The following is a 14,853-nucleotide window of genomic DNA, read 5'->3' as shown; positions in this document are numbered from 1 at the left end:
GAGACCCTATTATGGCGATCTTGTAAGGTAAAAGAGTGCTGCACAGCTTCAATCTGCCATCTAAACGTTATGCCTATACGCACCCCTGAGCACACAAGATCCCGTAATTTTGTTCTTCTACGGCTTCTTCCGTATACGGAACAGCAGGCAATGGCGAAGAACTTAGAAATTTATCGAGGTGGAGGCCGGTTAGCGATCTGTGGAGTACGGGTTAATTAATGGGTCATGGACACGTGGAAGGACTCAGTGAGTAAGGCTGTGTAGTTTTTATCGCGAAAAAATGGAAGCTTTGGGCTGTAGACTACACGAGTGAAACAAAATAATAATTATACAACCAAGTACAAGAATAATACGAAATGCGGCTAAAATTACGTCATAATAATAATACTGAATGAATGAATGAATGAAATAATTAATAAATTAAATTATTTATTTATTTAAACTTTATGGTAGAGAACTACCAAGGGTCTGCTGGTAGCCAGCGGCGGAGGAAGTAGTTGATATGAGGGGGCCGGGCTGGGCTGACCCAGACTTATTTCTATAGTTTGGTAAGGTGAGACCAAAAAAAAAAAAAGGTCACAACCAACTGACAAGAGCTTTCCACCTCACCAGCTACCATTTCTAGCTGATAAACTACATAAAAATCCTTACATAGCTCGTTATACACACTGACTACTTTATTAGAGTGACTGCTCTATTAGAGTATCTCGATCTTTATCACGGTTTTCAGCCCCACTCCAAGAAAGATAATTTCGGTGTGATATCATTCTGAGAGGGGGCTTCAGCCCCCTAGCCCCTTCCGCCGCCTATGCTGGTAGCTAACTCGTACCAGTAGCCTAATAACAAGACTTAGCTACGTACATACATACACTATAATTAAACTGATTAGTTAGCTACAAAAATTCAGGAATCTTGTAGTGTTTGGGAAAACTACAAGGCCTATGAACTTGCACTAACCTGTTACCAGGGTTCGTGTGTAGCGCGTCGCTTATAATCTCTAATCGATAAGCGGCCACGCGGAAAGGGTCTGGCCACGCGAGACTAGGTCTTGTAGCGCGCCGCTTATAATCTCTAATCGATAAGCGGCCGCGCGGAAAGGGTCTGGCCACGCGAGACTAGGTTCGACTCACCGGTGAACAAAGGCACAAACGTATAATAATTACGCCTGTTCGTGCTGACGACTTGAACGAACGTGTAATTCTATATAATGCCCAGCACCACACCCATCATTCCAAAGGCCAGGAAAAGATTATTGACCACGAGCGACCATCCGCAATGTTGTAATATTGTTTGCATTGTTTGTTTGTACTGTGTTTGTATCTAACTATAGCTACCCAGTAACAATAAATAAAATATTGTCTCTGTAGCTGTGAAGTGCCAATCACTACTGTAGCTACCATTCAGTGTCCGCACACCACTAATGTGCCATATCCATTAGTATTCCTTTGAAGGCGCTGCCACCTTTCACACCGATCTGCTGCACATTTTATTTCATCTTGCAGTGTATCCAAGACACCATGTGACCATTTTTTGACACTATCAGCTCATCTCATACTTAAAAATGTAACTCAGCAGATGAGTCAGATAATGGTTGTGTGTGACACATAGTGGAAATACTCGGCTTCTTTTGTCCCAGATATCACTGTGGTCTGCCCTTAGCAACTCCAGCCATGTCTTAATCCATCCTCAATTAAACAACTGGTATCACATGAGGAGGACACAAATTGTACATAAATTAATATCCTAGACTTAATTAAGCATTTGTTGGTCAGTATGAATTCTTAGGGCCTGCTATATATTTATAGCATCTGATTATAATTGCATTTGTGCTAACACACTGGCACACACTGTACTGGTCATGCACTGCCTTATTGGTAGGTTGTCCCGTTGGTGATTGTACTAGGTTGTATTTGCCCCGGGCCTAGTAATAATATTATGAATAATAAAGATGAATAAAAAATTGGAAATTTTAAAATGGGAATAGGGATCGCTGAAAAAGCCACAAAACAAGAAGGGATCGCTGGGGTGGTAATGTAAACCACAAATCCCTATTTTGACTCTCTATCAAATCTTTAGTTACATACTCTGTCATTTTGAAGTGAGTCAAACTAGGGATTTGTGATTTACATTACCACCGACAAGAGAGTCAAAATAGGGATTTGTGGTTTACATTACCACCCCAGCGATCCCTTCTTGTTTCATGGCTTTTTTCAGTGATCCCTATTCCCATTTTAAAATTTCCAATTTTTTATTCATCTAGTTTGTGTACTTTTTATTAATCCAGTAATGGATCATGAGATTTCTTTTATTGATAATAAAGACTGTTGTGAATAGTGTAATTTTGCATTCTGCACAGTAATGCCGTCAACATTTCAGTACACACATGAAACTGATCAAATTGCAATGTGCATACAGACTAAGAGTCTCCTAATTTGAGCTACAATTTACATTACTGGTGCCTTTAATAGCTGTCAAATTCAGTGCAAGGATTGTTGTTATACACTTGACTGCATTATACATCAGGGTGAACTCCCTTCAGACTGGAAGAGGGCATATGTAACACCAGTATACAAGACAGGCCCGCGTACTAATCCATCGAACTATAGACCTATATCATTGACTGCAAGTTGTTGGAACATAACTATCTTCTCCTCAGCAATATCTTCTCATGCTATTGACTACAATATCACGTGTACAAATTAACATGAATTTCTTTGATTGATAATTTTGCATTCTGCATAGTAACGCCGTCAATGTTTCAGTACACACATGAAACTGATCAAATTGCAATGTACATACAGACTGAGAGTCTCCTAATATGAGCTAGAATTTACATTACTGGTGCCTTTAATAGCTGTCAAATTCAGTGCAAGGATTGTTGTTATACACTTGACTGCATTATTAGAATATTTACATGACCGCTCTATTAGAGTATTTAATTTGGATAACCCGCCCACGTACAATAATTACGGAGCGAAAAAACCACCTCGCAACAAAGTCATCAGCCCAGATTAAGCTTCCTGGCCTATACTGAGTTTAATAAAGACAGATTCTAGTAGCCACAAGCAGCGCTCACCAAAAAAACCTTTCTTTGAGCACGACCTTGTATGGCTTCTCGATAGTAATGGCGTTTTGGCAAGAAGAAACGGCCCGGTTTGGGCAGTTTCCATCCTAAAACGAAATGGTCATGGACACGCACAATGATCCATTCAGCAAGCCTTGCTACTTTTTATCCCAGGATTCTCCTAGTAAACTTCGCTATGCCTGTGAAATAATTATACAACCAAGTACTAAGAATAATACGAAACGCGGTTAAAATTACGTCATTAATAATGAATGAATGAATAAATAAATAAATAATTAATAATAAATAATGTTTGAGAAAACTATAAGGCCTAAGGCTTCGCACTCACCGGGAATAGAATCCATGTTGTATGAAGAGATAATCGTATAACATGATGGGTGAATGTTTCCGTGGAGGTGATAGAAACGTACGACAATTCTATTCAATGCCAATCAAAACAGCACGTGATATACCCACTACCAATTGAGCAGATTCAAATGGCTATTTAGACGAGCGAATTGCTGTTCAATTGTGTTTGAAAGTGTTTCCAGCTGGCACACTAAGTCTCAAGTCGCCATGCCAGCTGCCAGTGGATGCGCTCCGTGTATCTGGCTGCAGGACACTGATGATGCCAGCTGCACAAGGACAGGTATGTTTGTTTGTATTGTAATGTACATATGTCTTGTATTTTACTATATTTTTCTGGCTTGCTAGGCTCTGGTTGGTTTGGTTGTCTGTTTGTACTAATGTATTGTAAAGAGTGTGGTATGTTTTAAATGTTTTCGTCTTGTATTATTGTACATTTTTCCTTTACCTAGCTTACTAGGCTCTGGCTGGCTTCCTTTATCTTAACAGCAGTTACCTCTTGTGTTCCTCAAGGTACTGTCCTTGCTCCACTTTTGTTTCTCTAGCTAGCTCTGTTTCATAAATGATTTATCAAATAACATATCATCCAAAATCAAGTTATACGCTGACGATGTGTTACTTTATGCCACCATTCGCACAGAACAGGACTGCAATCAGTTGCAGAAGGATTTAGATGCACTGGGAAAATGGGCAGACGATTGGAAAATGGTGTTTAACCCACAAAAATGCGAGGATAGCTAACAAGAAACACACAATACTAGCTCAGTATAATATTCAAAATAAAATCAAGGAAGTCAACCATGCCAAATACTTGGGTGTAACAATAAGCCAAAATCTATCCTGGTCAGAACACATAAAACAAATAACTTCCAAGGCTAACAGAACTAAAGGTTTTCTTCAGCGTAACCTCCACAATTGTAAGCCAACAATTAAAGATAGGTTGTACAAAGCAATGGTTAAGCCAATTATAGAGTATGCAGCTGTTGTCTGGGCACCTCATACTAAGAGGGATATTGATATGATTGAGAGAACACAACGACAAGCAGCTAGATTTGTGACCAGCAACTACTCCCGTTACACTAGTGTCACGCAAATGCTTACAGACCTTAATTGGCCTACACTTGCATGATGCAGAGATGAACTGAAAGCCATAATGATGTTTAAAATAATTAACCACCTTGTTGACATCCCAGTAAATCCGTTTCTGGCACCCATATCCACTGTACATAGTACCAGAGGTCATAACATGAGATTTATGCAACCAATGACACGGATTGATTCTTATATGTACTCCTTTTTCCCTTCACCAATCGAAATCTGGAATGATCTACCCCAAAATGTGATTGACTCCAATGATATTGATCAGTTCAAACAAAAACTAGCAATTATTTAATTTGTATACTTGTATGTATGTTGTGACCTGTGCATATACTCTAATAGAGGTCTGCACAGTATTACCAATAATAATCTGGTTCACCTGGCTTGTATACTCCTACAGTATTGTGCATCTCCTGTAGGTTGTGTATGCATATTCTGTGTACACATCACTGTGCCATTACCACACCAATGATGTACTGGCACTTAGCTACTACTGGTGGCCTTTAGTTACGATGTCACTATTGTGTTGTATCTGTCACTACTGTGACATATTGAGTTGATGTGGGGATTGTGCCGTCACCACCTAATAGCCTCACCAGGGGGCTATCACATTGGTGTGTGTACTTGGTTGTATGTGACGCGGTCCTAGTAATTACATAAACAAGTAATAAGAATAATAAGAAATTACGTCATAAATAAATAATTAATTAATGTACAGGACTAACTACGAAGTGCACAAACGAATACTCACTGGGGTTGTGTTAGACGATACAAGAACGCCAAAATTAACTATAGGTTTTTTTCCCAAGTGCTTTCGTAAATGAGTTAGGTTTTCTAATAGACGCCGTCCTTTCCAGTTCTTGACAACCGGTTGAAACACACCACGCATTAGTTACTAGGCGTTCAACTCATATAACCTGTTTGACTCGAGTAGCTACGACCGCATAGCAACCAGTTCATATGCGCTGCGCATTAAACTAAGCATTGGATACTACAAAATTCGACTCGACGCTTCGACATGAGAACTCACCGGGTGGAACTAGAGTAGCGTACTCTGTAGAAAGATCGAGATACTGGTGTGAGAAATACTCGACCAAACAAAGGAAGAATACACGAGCGACTTATGCGGAAACAACAGGCTGGAGTAGAAGGTTTTGTACATAGACTGTGTAAATTTCTTTTAAACCGTTGCCCCTAGGTTAACCGGGCAACTTTTGTTATTACCTAAAAGGGTGGGGCCTAAAAGGTAGGCACAGGATGATGTCAAACACGAAAATTTGTTAATTATTTAGTTAATGGAACCATATAGATGGTGGGGCCATTGGACAATGCTTGCAAGATTGAGATACTCTAATAGAGCAGTCAGCTACTCTAATAAAATAGTCACCTTTACAGCTCCTTTAAAAAGCTAGCAGGTTTTGTATGTTTTGTTGAAATTTCACTCCTTGCCATACCCACCTATGGTCTTCCATGTTGTGGTCATGTGTGCCTGAGGACACACCACACTCTCAGTTACTGTATAAGATACATATGCACTATTTTCATCATCATTGATGGTTCTCTCTCTTAAGTATTAGTTAATAACAGTGAAATTGTATAGGCTCTCTGGGCTTCTAAACTATGAAAATTTGGGGGCAAACATCCAAATCACCAACATATCTGTTGTATACAGCATCACCATGCCCCAGAACTGCCCATATATAGAGCCTACAGCTTTGGCAATGGAAAACATGGTAGTGATAGCTGGAGCTGAGCAATGTACGGGCTGGCTTACATGTCTTGCTACAACAACTTGTAGTGTTCCACCTGCCTCAAACTACACTGTACTGTAATGACGTAAAAACATTAAATATGAAGGGCTTTGTGTTCATTTTAAACCTTTCACACTGCTTGACTCAGTAGACTGGTTTTAGGACCTTCTCAACAAGTATTGATAGGCATTAAAATTTTTGAATGATTGCCTGTGATTATACCGTAACCTCAAATTGTTTTGATTAAAAGTTGGTGTTTTAGTTTTAAAGCTTCAAATTGTACCCTAGAAATTTATTTTGTGAAAGCTATAATGGCTACAACTTCTGGGGGGGGGGGCTGTGCCCCCCAGATCCCTGCTGCCAGAAATTCTATACTCTGGTTAGCCCCCTCTCATATCAACTACCTCCTCTGCCACTGCTCCAACAGCTATTTTCTACCCCTATGATTTGGGCCTATATACCTTTTAAATACACGCGCATACACAAAACACATGTGGGTACTTCTTTTGAAAGTGTTTGTCTACATGTTTTGCTTGTGTGTAGATGGGTGTGTGTGTGTGTGGGCGTGTGTGTGTGTGTGTGTGTGTGTGTGTGTGTACATAGTTTAGTGGGTGGCGACGATTTTGTGGTAGCAATAGTCTGGCCAGTAGTTTTTTTTTATGATTACTGATGGGGTCCTGGAAACACATCTACTGTTTGTTTTGCCATTAGTTAAGTCAACCCAGCAGTAGTAATGGAAAAGTGTTGACACTAAAGAAATGATTGGCATGCAACTGTGATATGATGCAAGTGTTCAGTTACATGCCTGTTCCATGTTTCAGCCTTGGGACTTTTTGTATACTACATATACAGAGAATTTGTCCACTGCCCGCATCTGGTTACTGTCACTCTAAATATTCCATTATTCTGTATTCTTCCATTGTTTTCCAGTTTTTCTAGCATACTGACAGTCTCAGTAAAAGCAGTGTCAGCTCACGACAAAAATATATACACTCTTAACTCTTAAGGAATATACAGATTCTTCTATTTATTTCAGTTATACAGATAATTACAGATTGCTACATTGATGAATTTACATGTGTATATGTATGACCCACGACGAATAATTGGTATATCTGTCTAGAATTGCTCCGATGGCATTACAAACTGATACTACATGTTTATAGCATCATCAGGGATATATAGGGACACCATAAAGTGCAATGCAATTATGACACAATCAACTGATGCAGTAGGATCTCGACTATCTTAACTCTCCATTACTTGTCGTTTAGAAGTTACTGCTCTCATTAGGTGAACGTTCTATGTATGTTCTATTAGAGACAAGAACAATCTGCCCTACTTGTAAGCTATGACTTGCTCTGGTGGTGTACAAACTGACACTACATCTACAATTTTGTGACATCATCAGAGCTACAGGTACAAGGTAGGGAGGCTACCTTAAAGTGCATATACTGACAGACTTCATTTATTCACACAATTTCTCTTATCTGAACACATCTTAATGATTAAACTGGCACTCCATAAACAAATGGGCTTCATTTATTTGAACAAATTCACTTAATTGAATGCTTTTAACATTGAACTGAAACAGATGTTTGGATAATGGAGGTCCTACAATACTTATTATACATCACAGTTAGACAGGCAAATACAAGTTGTTTTATACATTAACAAATTTACTTGGTTATGTGTGACCCGGTCCTAGTTATACAACCAAGTAGTAAGAATAATACAAAATGCGGTTAAAATTATGTCATTAATAATGAATGAATAAATAAATAAATAATGTTTGAGAAAACTACGAGGCCTAGAGACATTAACTAAGCGGGGATAGATTCGCCTGTGAATGAAGGCACAACCATATAATAAGTACGCCTGTTCGTGCTGATGACTTTATACCGTATGTGTAATTCTATATAACGCCCAGCACCACGCCCTTGTTTAATTACAGATTGCTCGAACGAGAAGATTAGTAAACGTCCACGGAGAGGCCAGGCGCCACTTTACTGGTAAGCAACAACATTACAACTATGTTTAAATGTTTGTAACTGTGTATTTTGTGTGCAGGATATGCGCTCCAGGCGTCATGCAGTGAAGGACCAGCTGATGAGCGCTCATAAACAACCAGCTGGAACAGCAAGGTAATGAGTAATGTAATACTTGTACCCGTAGTTGTATTATAGGTCTACATCTTCATCCTTCATCTGGCTTGCTAGCGGCTGGAATTATTTTCATTATACCGGCACCTTCATCTGGCTTGCTGACGGCTGGAATTATTTTCCACTCGGCTTAAGTACTAGTCTACTGTGAGTCTGTAATAGCTAAACAAGAAGCCGATGCAGTGCTGCATATACAACAATGTATAACTATCTCCTGTATGTTGTGCATGGCTGTATGCATAATATTATAGACTGTGATCACTGTGCCAATGCCACACCGCTGATATACAGGTACATCACCAGTGGCCTCTGGTTACAACAGAGTCTGTTGTGCCATATTGGCTTGATTGGGATCAATTGCTAATTGTGCCTTCACCATATCCCTTATTCTGCATAGCCTCACTTCACTGCTGAGTCATCTTCAGAGACACGTCACACCTACAATATATAGTTACTTTCAACATAGCTTGGTTTTTTGTGTAGGTTGTGTTTTAGTATTGTGGTTTTCTGATGCCAGTTAAACTCCCTTGCCTGTGTACGTATGCATATGTATCATTTCCACAGGTACACGCACACTGCTCTGAGTATTTCCTATGGCACTGTTTATACTTGCCCAATGGGTAGGTTGCAACGTTGGTGTATGTACTTGGTTGTATGTGACGTGGTCCTAGTAATAATAATAATATGAATATGAATAATAATATGAACAAACTGGCAAATTTCAGTTTTGTCTGAAATACACATACTGTTTCCTTTTCACCTAATACTTACTAGTGGACCTATACACATTGCAAAGAACCACCAGAGGGTTGTTTTCCAGCGGCCAGTTTACTATGCACAGTAAAATTATCATCCACTGTACTGGCAATATAATACATTATATAAGTGATCTCACTGTACATGTGTCGGTACACAAAAGTCAAAATACTTACATTTTGTTGTGGGTAGGTAGTACCAGCTGTTTGGCTCTTTGCCAACATGAACACAGGGACAATTCCCAACCAGCATGTATTTAGGCTGTTCTTGAGCCTTTTCCACTACTATTAGGCTGTTCTTGAGTATTTCCCATTACCCTTGGAGTTATCCACTTAGTCCTGGAGATCACCCTAGAGTCTCTGATCAGTGACAAACCCTTTCAGTGGGCAGCCTGCTTGACTCACTACGTCTCAACTTTCACAATAATATTATTGTTGCCAACTCTTGGTAATTCATGGCCATCCATGGTTCCACCATTCTTCAACATCCCGCTTCAACACGCGTTGGTATCCCACAAGTTGTAAAGTGCATGAATCATGTGATTATTAAAGCAGACCAGATTCGATAATCACCCATTCTACTGTTTGATTTGCTGTTTAGAATTAGTTGGCCCTTCTCATCGGCCAGTAAAAGTTAACTGTTAACTTTAGTAAGTGTCACGTGACTGTCTGTTCAATAGCTAACCACTGCCATATATATATATATATATATACACACAACCGTATTTACTTTTTTGGTGAACTCCAGTAACAGAGGTTATCATGTATATCAAAGTATTTGGCCAAATCCATTGCGAGACGATGAACTAGCTGATGTGCGAATGGGAAGCCAGTTGGAAATGCTATCCCAAGGAGTGCTTACAACTGTGGGACACATTCCTAGGAAGATCTCCTAAAGTCAGCTTGATCTTTATTGCATGGTGATACAAACAGTGAGCTAACCTTCATCAGTCTCCAGTTCTAGTTACTCGATGTACATCTAAAATAATTGGCAAAAAAAACTTGATTGAATGCTATTTGCCAAAGTTTTTTTACCGCCAAAGTTTTTTACTATACTGTAGTTAGGCATGACCAAGCCCAAAAATGTCTAACCTTACAACAAGTTTCTATAAAAGTATGAATTTTCTACTAACTGACTTACTGCCTGTCTGCCTGCCTGCCTTGCCTGTATGACCAACTGACAGCTGACACTTCCAGCCAAGCATGACTCAACACTGGATAAGGCTATACAGGTCTGATTTCTTTCCTGTTCAATGTCACTTTGTCCCAAGACCCCGGCATGCCTTTTCAACAACCACAGTATGTACAGTACATGCATCATGGACTTACCTTTGTCTTCCTTTGTGTCCCAGTTCTTTTTTGCTGACAACGGAATATATCTACTCACAATAACATGATATGTCTTCCCTGTGGCTGTCATGCCAACTGCTTTACTACTTTTCTTTGAAGTATACATTGTAGTCCAGTTTGTTGGGTTCTTAAATGCATGCAGAGCTATAGAAATGATTTTTCTTAACCTCAACATGTACCTCTGTCATGCATTAAGTCTATATGTAAGTGTATAGAATGTTAGTTACACAACATATTATATATGTGTATACACCATATTGCCCTGATACATGAGTGCACATAGAATTTCCTTAAAGACAAACATAATTTTGACTTTGATATAGGAGCTAAAAAGGATATTTGTGCTTTATCCTTTCCCAACAAGCATTTCATTTCCTTGCAGTTGACTGCATGTACAGTCAGTTACCCTACTCAAATTTTTCTATAGTGTGTGTTATAATCAAAGGACATTTGGTTGTTGTTATGCCATACTCAAAGAAACATTCTTGTAATGGTGGCTTTGGTGTGAATTCTATTAGAGTATTTTGCAATAGTTGATTAACAACACTTAAACTTCCTACTTTTCACAAAAACTTGCACAAAAATTACAAGATACTCTAATAGAGCAGTCATTTATGTAAATCATACGAAAATATTTAACATGAAAACTTTTATCATGAAATTATTTGCCGAAAGTAAGTAGTATACACTGAAGCCCAGATTGACAAATAACTGTGGTTTTATTGTACCATCATGTTTGACTAACATTTTGGCACTTAACTTTCAAATTGTTGCAGTAAAGGTGTTCTAACAACCTAGGCTCTGATAGTCACCGATAGCATGACAATGTATTAGCAGACATGCTGATGTACCTTACATGCATGGCCTGGTCTTCAAGACCAAAGGACAATGGCTTACTATTCAAAATCTTAAGAAAGTTAATGGTCATACCTGACCATTGTCTACCTTTTACCAGCCCACACTTGTTCCCACCATCCCCAGTGGCGGATCCAGGGGGGGGGGGGGGGGGCACAGGGGGCACGTGCCCCTCCCTTAAAAAATGTATATAAGATCGAGATACTCTAATAGAGCAGTCAATCACCAATCACTCTAATAAAGCAGTCACAGTGTTCATGGGGAAGTGTAGCTTACTTAGGAAGCTATAAATAGGATTTTATTTTACATAACATACGTGATATAATATATTTGGTAAAGGATAACTAGCTATTATTGTTGTGACCTTTTTTTTTTTTTTTTTTGCTCTTCAACTTTTTTTTAGCAAGGTGCCCCCCCTCTTTCCGGATCCGCCCCTGATCCCTCAGCTTATTCACCTACAAACATAAATCAATGTTTACAAGTACTTTTTCTACAATTATTAAAGCAGAGTCAACTACATAGCTACCTATCTCTGACATCGACATGATTGACATTGATACTTTTAAGAATAATTTGATTGATATCGCATGTAATTGTAATAGCTAGAAATTATAGTGTGTTGCCCCTGGTAGGCTTTGCCAATTCAAAAAATAATAATGAAATTGTTGATTTTAAATCAATTGGCATTTTAAAAATAAATGATTAACTCTCCTTTGTGGATTAGCAATTATCCCACTTATTGTTGCATACTGACTATAAAGTTTGAGTGATCATTTAATATAATTTAGTTGCTTCACTGTTTTAATTAAAGCACATCAGTTCTAAACTCAACAAAACACTTCCATTTGAAACCACCATTACACTGCCTGTATAAGCTACACAATTAGCCAATGTGATGGAGATTTCGGTGTGTGTTCTATTAGAGCACTTTGTAGCTAATACTGGACTACAGCAGGGCTACTTTTACACTCAAGATTGAATCATTACCTTTCAATAATCATTACCTTTCAATAATCATTACCTTTCAAATAAAGACACTGGCTATACATTTAACCACTACTATAAAGATAATAAAATTTCTGTTGGTCTCAAGGTGTGCAGTTCTACTGATCATATACAGTAGCTACCAACATGACATGTTAGATTCCTGGCTTGTTCTGGTTTTAATTCCTTGTGAACACAGCACTTTGATAATTGCTATCCCTCTAGGGATGACTAAAGCTTGGAAATGTATCTCTGTCTAGTGCAAAAAAATCCCCCATGTCCACCAGTTAGTGACTTGATCCACTTTTTATAATGTATACATACAATTACTAATAGGTACTTCTATAGTACAGTGGTTTGAAATCAGTTATCTTCATACATAATCAAATTGCTCTATATACAGAAGTTATAGCTCATCCTAGTGAGACATGTTTTCGAGTTCTGTTTAGCTTTACTAGCAAAACAAGATTATTATTATTACTGCTTTGCAGTGTCCAGCACTGAAAGTCTGACAGCAACTTGTGCTGCAGCCTTTGAGTTACCTAACCTAGTAAACAGGAATTAGATACTTTGACATTACTTAGCACTGCTAATAAGGTGAAACAGAAATGGAAAAAAATCCCTCCAACCCCAGGATTTGGACTTCAGGCAACCCAATGTCTAGTTGAGCGCCATGCACACTCAGCTCCTCTGGAGGGATGGATTTTTCTTCCTTTAAGCCTAAGTATTTATTATTACTGCTTTACAGTGCCAGCACTGAAGGTCTGACAGCAACTTGTGGTGTAGCCCTTGAGTTACCTAACCTACATAGTAAACAGGGATTAAAGATTTTGACAATAGCAGTCACAGCTAATAAAGTGAAACAGAAAATGGGCCAAAGAAAGGAAACCAAATCAAATTCATAGCTTCAGCTTTGATTCATTGTGCTTAAATTGACATAATGTAGCTATCTCAAACTTACCTTCTATTCTAAATGAGTGGGGCAATTTAATCCTATGGCATGGGAGGTAGTGCCCAAGCATAGTAGAGTCTTTTGTGTAGTGTGGCATAATAGTAAGATTCATTACCTGAAATTGTGGTTGTTATTTAATGTTCTATTAGAGTTATATATCTAATCCAGGACAAAGAATCATAACTATCGGATATTGCATGGTCCATTAGAATATTGCAATTGGCAACATATAAATCATGCCCTGAAAATTTTTGAGAAATGACTTTTAAGATGCCTTCCTCAAAATTCTATTTGCATTTGTAAGGATTTCATACAACTAAGTAATCATTGTTTATGGGCCAAATGTGTACATAATAAATACAAATTTTCCTATTAGAACAGTCATCCATTAAGATGTCATTGTGTAGCTACATGATGTATGTGAGATTCAGAATTTATAGGCTAACAACAAAAATATTAGGTACAAGGGTTCACTAAATAAGTTAGTAATCCAGTTACATAAGGTAAACAGCAAGAGAGCTGGAAAATTGTAAGACACAAAATGTTATTGAGTATCACTGCTTGAAGATTCTTAGTTTACTAATTTGTTAAGCTGCTTTACTGTAGTTGTACCCAGTTATACTGATAGTAAAATTTCAGTAACTTTAAGTATATGGAACATAACTGTTTTACTAAGTTTTAAACCCTCAGTAAAACATCAGTGAATGAAGGTTTACTGAAAAACTACTAAAATAACAAACAATTAACTGTTCCATATACTGGGGATATACCACTCTAGTAAACCAAGAAACTTCAAGCAGTGTATAGAACTGTTGGATAATGTGTAGCAATTTTTACATCATGATATATTAATGCACCCCATTATCATAATAATCACACACATTTGAGAGCAATTTGAGAGTATAATTGCAGCTACGTACCAGGAGAAAACATGCATGCATGCACAGTCAAGCAATTGTACATGACAAAGCTAAGTGAAATCTTGACTATTGTGTGTGTACAATTAGGCACAAAAATTCATGTGATTGCTTGCTAATCACATAGTGACTACTCCTCTGGCTTCAATGGAAAATTCATCCTGTTCTGTGCATGTGGCCATTTAGTTCTATCATCATTCATAGAGCATTTAAATGGCTTTTGTATCAAATTGGCTATGCACTTGAATGAATAGCAAATGTGATTGGCTACTCAAATACTACGATATCATTACTTGTCACACTCATGATGCTTCTATTGTGGGTTTCATTTTGAGTATTTTGATAGCAGTATTGAAACTTTTTATGGATTATTGTTTTTCTCAGCCACGTCATTATGTAAAAATCTAGTTGAGCAATTGAGAGTCATTCTAGTTATGCTACTTTCTAAAATGTATTTTTGTATACAGCACACCAAAGGTACACTTAATGATATGAAGTGATGTCACATTTCTCCATTACACATTTGATATCAGTTTCACTATTATTTACATGATTTCAGCCTCCAACATATGACCAGTGATGGGTATAGGATTTTAAAA

General features: G+C 38.1%; 1 long non-coding RNA gene across 1 annotated transcript; it reads left to right on the top strand.

The window, feature by feature from the left end:
* The first annotated feature begins 8,210 nt into the window (after positions 1 to 8,210).
* On the top strand, positions 8,211 to 9,061 carry LOC136265564 (uncharacterized). The gene is made up of 3 exons (XR_010705595.1): positions 8,211 to 8,291; positions 8,350 to 8,423; positions 9,006 to 9,061. It is a non-coding gene; the product is annotated as an uncharacterized lncRNA (long non-coding RNA).
* The last annotated feature ends 5,792 nt before the right edge of the window (positions 9,062 to 14,853 follow it).

This window comes from Dysidea avara, chromosome 9 (genome assembly GCF_963678975.1).
Source record: "Dysidea avara chromosome 9, odDysAvar1.4, whole genome shotgun sequence".
Classification (NCBI taxonomy): domain Eukaryota; kingdom Metazoa; phylum Porifera; class Demospongiae; order Dictyoceratida; family Dysideidae; genus Dysidea; species Dysidea avara.
The sequence above is the reverse complement of the archived record's forward strand: the minus strand, read 5'-3'. Positions and strand labels throughout refer to the sequence as shown.